Source organism: Lygodium microphyllum, chromosome 30 (assembly GCF_053477565.2).
Source record: "Lygodium microphyllum isolate KBCC chromosome 30, Lygodium_microphyllum_v1.1.10, whole genome shotgun sequence".
Classification (NCBI taxonomy): Eukaryota; Viridiplantae; Streptophyta; class Polypodiopsida; order Schizaeales; family Lygodiaceae; genus Lygodium; species Lygodium microphyllum.
This window is the reverse complement of record NC_141164.1, coordinates 108,300,615-108,307,678: the sequence shown is the minus strand read 5'-3', so window position 1 is coordinate 108,307,678 and position 7,064 is coordinate 108,300,615.

Here is a 7,064-nt window from a genome sequence, read left to right as displayed (position 1 = left end):
TCTTTGACATAAGTCTGAGGCTTTATTTATATTTAAACAGTACAAGATAAGTGTGGAGCTTGAAACTGGATTCTCTATAAAGACTCTTCATAGTGACAATGGCGGTGAATATGTATCCAATCTATTTGATGACTTCTATAAGGATCAAGGTATTCATCATGAGTTTACAGTTCCTTAGTCTCCTCAGCAAAATGGTGTTGCTGAGCGCAAAAATCATACTATTCTTAATGCTATACGTTGCATGCTTATACACTCTGGTTTGTCTCGAAAGTTTTGGACTGAAAAACTTCTAACAGCCGTTTTTATTCAAAATACACAGTCTTTGCTTAGTGCATTTCCTTACTTGCTTTGTGAGTCTACTAATTCTGATGATCATAAACCTCCTTCACCTCCAAAGAAGATTGATGAAAATTTGGAGATCTATGTTGATCTTCCTATTGAGATAGAACATGGATTCTATTCGATTGAATATGATGTCTTTGATGATGCTATGTCTGTCCAAGAGGATTCAATATCGTATATGGAAGCTATCAATTTGCCTCAAAGGAATCAATGGCAAGAAGCTATGCAAGCTGAGTACGATTCTTTAATCTCCAAAGGTACATGGATTCTTACTGAACTCCCCCCAAATCGTGTTCCTATCAAATGTAAATGGGTTTACAAAACCAAGACCAAAGCTGATGGCTCATTTGATAAGTTCAAAGCACGACTTGTTGCAAAAGGTTACTCGTAGATTGCAGGAGTAGATTATCAAAAAACATTTTCTACCGTTGTGCACTCCACAACAGTTCGTATGCTTTTGGATTTTGCAACACTATTTGATCTAGAAATTCACCAAATGGATGTTAAAATGGCTTTTCTCAATGGAGATCTTGAAGAACAAATCTATATGGAGCAACCTGAAGGTTTTATGATTGCAAGAAAGGAGCATCTTGTATGCCAGCTTCATCGTGCATTAAAGGGATTGAAGCAAGCCTCTTGTGCTTGGTATATTAAGATCGATCAATTCCTCACATCTAAAGGTTTTATTGCATGTTTTGCTGACCCAAATCTTTACATCAAAAGGGAGGACAAATGTTTTATTATTCTTGCTCTATATGTTGATGATACTATTCTTGTGTCAAATAATATTGCTTTCTTGGATGCTATGAAGAAGCATTTATCGACTACATTTGAAATGGTGGATCTTGGTGAGATACATTCTTGTTTAGGTATTCAAGTTCATGACACCAACAACAAGGCATTCTTCTTCTTCTCCAGACAAAGTTTATTAATGATATTGTTAAGGAGTTTGGGTTGACAAATGCGCACTCTGCTAACACTCCCATTTTTTCGAGCTCTACCAAGGGTACATCTACAACACACAATGAAGAATCAACCATTCATCAACCTTTTGCTAATCTTGTTGGTTGTCTTCAATTTATTGGTTTAAACACAAGACTAGATATTTTATTTGCAGCTAACTTTTTGGGACAGTATCTTTCTTTCCCTTCCACTATTCATTGGAGTGCTGCAAAACATATTCTTAAGTACCTCAAGGGTACTAAGGAGTTTGGTCTTATTTATCATCATCGAGAGGATTCTTCTTTATCTTCTTCAACTTCTCTTGACCTTATTGGATATACAGATGCTGATTGGGCAAGTTCACATTTATCCATGTGATCTACAAGTGGGAATTGTTTCTTTGTAAATGGATGTTTGGTTTCTTGGTCCAGCAAGAAACAAGATGTGTTGTGGTTTCAACAACTGAGGCCGAATATGTTGCTGCATCATTAGTAGCTCGCGAGCTAGTTTGGCTTCGACAACTACTTGTAGATTTGAGACATCCTTCATCATCTAGTACACCTCTTCGATGTGACAACCAAAGTGTTATTAGTCTTACCAAAGACTATATACAACATAGTAAATCAAAGCATATTGCTATTCATTATCATTATGTTCGACATGAAGTCAAGAAAGGTTCCATTATGGTGGAGCATTGTCCCAGTGATCAAATGGTTGTAAACATCTTCACAAAAGCTCTTAGTGAAGCTCGCTTTAGTTTATTAAGACATGCACTTGGTATTGTTCCAAGTTCTTGTCTCACTGATTGAGGCATGTATCATTGTATTCAAGAAAACTTTATAGTAAATCATTTTTGTATCGTAGGTATGTGTAGGGGCTCAGGTTTTTCCCTTGTTCTCCCCAAGGGTTTTTTCACTTGCACCCAGAGACCTTTGTTTGAGTGGGGATGTTATAACTATATATATCATCTCTCACTTGACTTGGGTCTCACCTATATATACTAACTCTACATCAATATGATCATTCTTTGGGAGCATGTCTTGTGTATCTCTCTCCTACTCCCTCTCTCTCTCAACACTATTGGCTGTTTGTTGCATTAGCCTTGCCAGGGGCTGGAGTCTTTAACAGTTTGATCTTCTCCTTTGCATCAAATAAAGAATGACTTGTAATCCATGGATCTTCTAGGGTTTGGCAATTTAGGGAGATGTGACCCTTCTCTTCGTATGTATAGCATTCCACTTCTGATCTCTATCCACCATCAAATTGTCTTCCTCTATAACTTTGGACAGGGAACCTCCTTGGGCCAAAATTAGGACCAAAATCTCTGGAATTTGGGCCAATATCTTGGGATGTCATCTTGGATTCCAACAGGTTGAACCTTGCTTCCTCATCTTTCTTTCTCCTATCATGCATCTCCTTGAGAGAGCAGATATCCTAGGTGTGGTTGTTTCTTAGGCAATAAGAACAAAAGGCTTGAGGGATAGTTGGCTTTTGAGTACATACAATAGCTAAATGTCCCACTTGATGGCACTTTTCACACCATGTGTTTGATTGTACCACATCTCTTGTGCCTCTTGTAGTACTGTGGTATTCATTTTCAGTGTGGTTGCGGTTGTTCTGTAAGAATCACATCCATCAACTCTTTCTTCATGCTGCTTGCAATTGAGTTGGACTAGTACTTCTTCAAATTTTTTCCTCTTGGAGTACTTGGAGAAGGATTTTGGGGTGTCTTTGTAATCATCGCTTAAAATAGTTATATTTTTTATTCAAAGTTTAAAATAGTTGGGTGTCTCTGTAATCCTGTTTATTCTGATTCAAATCTCCTATTTCAGACTGTTGATTATTGGTTCTAGTTTGTAGGGTTCCACTTTTGTTATTGACTAACCATAGTGAAAATTATTTGAGGCCACATCTATTATGGTTGAACCATCATTTGAGGCGCTATTTGTGGCCACTATGGATTTGGTGCAGTGTACTGTGACACTATTTGCATTTGAGGGTAGGGGTAGGAAACATCCCCTAGGACTACATTTTGTGGATATATCATTCCAAGAATTGGAGGAGGTAGGACTCCTCTTCCTAAGGTCATCGACAATCTTACTTCAACTTCATCATAGAGTCTTGCACCTTCCAGCAGCCTGCAGGTTTACTAGTCATCACACAACTACATGAAATTATGAACTTCTAGTTGTAGGCCTTAGAAAAACTCCCTTCTGGATACCTTCATGTAGGTTATGGTTTGTCCATCTCTTCAGTATGGATTCTATTTTAGATATGAACTCAGCTATATGCCAAATTTCCTTTCAAAACTCTGAAGGGGATTTGGTCACAACTCAAGGTGAGGCTGGAGTGCCAAAAATTCAATTGGCCAAGGCATCTCAGATTATAAAGGGAGTCAGAAAAGGACTACCTGCTTACTTGATTAAGCTCAACAAGTTAGATCAGAAGCAAGAGTCTAGTGAAGGACCTTCTTGGCTAAAGGAATACGCAGACGTATTTCCTGAAGAGTTGACATAACTCCCGCCTCAAAGAGAAGTGGATCATGAGATTAAGCTAGTACGAGGAGCTGCACCAATTGCAAAGAGACCTTATAGGATGTCTATACCAGAAGCAATTGAGCTAAAGGAACAACTCAAGCAACTGCTAGATCAGGGCTACATCAGTCCTTGCAGGTGGTTTCAATCGTCTTCATCTCCCTTTGACTTGCCGTCATCTTCTGCAGAGCTCCTTTGCAGTATCCTCTTTGACTACAAGATGGCCCCTTTAGAACGTTCATCTTAATCGTCGCCTTTGGCTTTGTCATCGTTGTTGCTTCCCTTGCTACATCTTCCTTCATACTACAACAACTTCTTTGTCGGCTTTCGGCGTCACCATCCTTCTCTTCTACTGCATTCTTCGTTGTCGGCTTCTCCTCCTCGTCACATCCATGGCTTTATGTCGGGTGGAAACTACCGAACATGGAAAGGATTAGGGTTGATTTCAAAAACATCTCAGTGGATAGTGGGAAGATTGTATTGCTTTTGGATGATATCAATTTTCAGGTGCGACAGTAGCTATAGCAGCATCGATCCACGCTTTCTCTGGCCCTGATCATCCAAAAACAAAAAGACCCCCCAAAGTATTGCGCTGCCTTTCCCCTCGTTTTTCTTGTCCTGAATTTCCCTTTTTGAAGTTGCAGAGATTTCCCTCCCATCAATCATCTTCAATTTCTTCTCTTTTTGCCTCCGTAGTTCTGTCTTCTCAGTTACAGAGATCCGTCCTGTTTGTGATTCCCCTTTTTCAAATTGCAGAGATCCTCCCTGTTTTCCATTCCCCTGTTTTATGATTAAGCCACATTCCAAGCTACATGGGAAAGGACATCTTCTTTATTCTGGCGGCAAAGATATGATTCAGAATGCCACTTTGTATCACATCCGTGGACAGAATTTTCAGTCATATATTCACTCCTCTCTACTCCGCGCATCCTGTGTAAGATCCATACCTCCCAACAGCCCAAATTTTTGTGACAATCATACGTCTTCCCTCCAAAAATCCTCCTTTCAAAAATAGCATCCGTGTCAAAATAACCATCCCTAGCTTTTCCTTTCCCCAGGCTAAATTTGCTATAGTCATAGCGCAATCCAAGGTCTTGAATTGAATCATCCAAAGCAAACGTGTGATTGTCATGATTATAAGTCCCAGTCACATAGTAATCCATCTTGATATTATCCATGCTCGCCTTAAGGACATATTTCACAGTGTCCCCATAAATGGAGGTATCAACACCTGCAGAATCACCCAAAACTGGGATAGGATAAAATCTAGGCATTCCCACATACCAATGCTTTCTAATATCAAAGCATAATAAGATCCTATCAATATAATTTGAATTAGATGCGGTAAGCTGAAGATCTAAACCAACCTGACCTTCTATAATCCCCAAAAGTTCCTAAACTTGTTCAACTCTAGCATCCTCGCCATAAAGACTCAGACTTTTTATAAAGTCCGTAATACAACATTGTGCTCAGCATGTTCACAAAACACGATCTCCGCATCCATAATATTTCCAAACTTCCCATACATGCCCATCACTATGCCTCCAAACTTCTCTCCACTATACTCACACGCAGAAAATAAATGTAAACACAACGACTAAGTATGTACAAAGTAACAAATGTCACACACACAACATTTGGGTGGATTTCACACCTCGGATGTGCAGCAATATGACAACGGGCTGGACTCTTTGTATTTCAAAGATAAATATGATAACTTGTTAATAAGGAACTTATCTGACATTGTTTTTCTATGTCAAGTGATAAGATTACGTGAAGGAACCAGTGCCTAACGGGTTAATTAAAGAAGCTGGTTGTTACATGTCCAACTAATGTGTTAGGTAATTAAATAACTAAAACAACCGAGGAAAGTGCGGAGGATGGGCCAGAGGTCTGTTCTACGGATGGGTGGTCCCGATTGGCCGGGAACTTTTCTCAAATTGCGATGGACAGTAGGAGGATTGTCAAAGAACAGAACAACAAAAGCGTTGACCTAGAGTTATGATTAAACCCGATTTATGCTGTTTTAGGGGAACAGAATGGGACTATGCCTTATGGCAGAGAGGTTGAGCTTTGCATCCCTCTTGTTTCCCGTTCTCCTTGAACCAAGTGCAGCGTGAATCCGCTTCGGACCTGGCGTTTCGGCATAAAGTAGTTCACTCGGGTCCGACGCTAGTTGCTGTTAGGAAATGACCAATGAGGAAAACCCTAATTCAGGTCCTAAGTGGGAACGGCCAAAATACTTCCGCTATGTGGCACACGCGGGAAGCCCTAGATCGCAAACCCCGTAACATTCCATGGGAGTTTCGGGCGGATCTTTCTAGACATCCTTTCCGATGGACTGCTAAGACGTGTCTTGGATGATACTAGTGGACACGTTACAGTTGGTATCAGAGTGTACCAACAACATAATTGTTTTATGAAATCTTAACAAGAAGAAGTAAAGCAAATTTTGATGTTCCAAACTTTTCCTTACCTTCAATACTGTCTTGCAAAATTACGAAGTGTGGAACAAGTTCTTGGTATTTCGAGTCATGTTTATAACTGCAATGCATTCTCCGCATTATCGACAAAGGGTTGGGATGATGAACATCCTAGAGCAAATCTATAATCCATCACCCTTGTACATGGAACGAAGATAGACCGGGGTGCTTCAGGAATCTACTATATAGCTGCCCACCAATTTGCTTATCTACAAACCAACTTAAAAAGGATCAAGTGGTTGGAAGACCTAAAAGTCGTGAAGCTGTTCATTTTTGTGGAAGCTCACGTAAACTCAACTATACATATTCAAGGTCGAAGGGTTGAGATGAACTCATATGTATATGAGGAAGTAACCCATGTAATCCCCGCTGACAGGATTAAAGTGTTGGGCCGCCATGAGAAGAATGGATTCCAATGGAAGAGATATCCTGAACTTCCAATGACTTACCGATTCCTGAAGATCCATGACCTGAAACCATACTACTATACAGTTCCTATAGATAAATGTAATACAACGTTGTTCTCCCCAAACTAAATGTAACAGTTGGCTTATCATCGCAAGAAATGTTGTATTTTGAAAGGGCTATGCCCATATAAATACAAATAAGACTTCTTTTTATCAATGTATGATTGTTCATGAGAATTGATAAAAAGTTAAGTAGCTACATTGCTTATGTGATAGCAGAATTGAAGATGTTATATAAATCAATAATGATTATAACGTTAAGAAACCTTTGTCCAGGCACAATCCCAGGTACATGT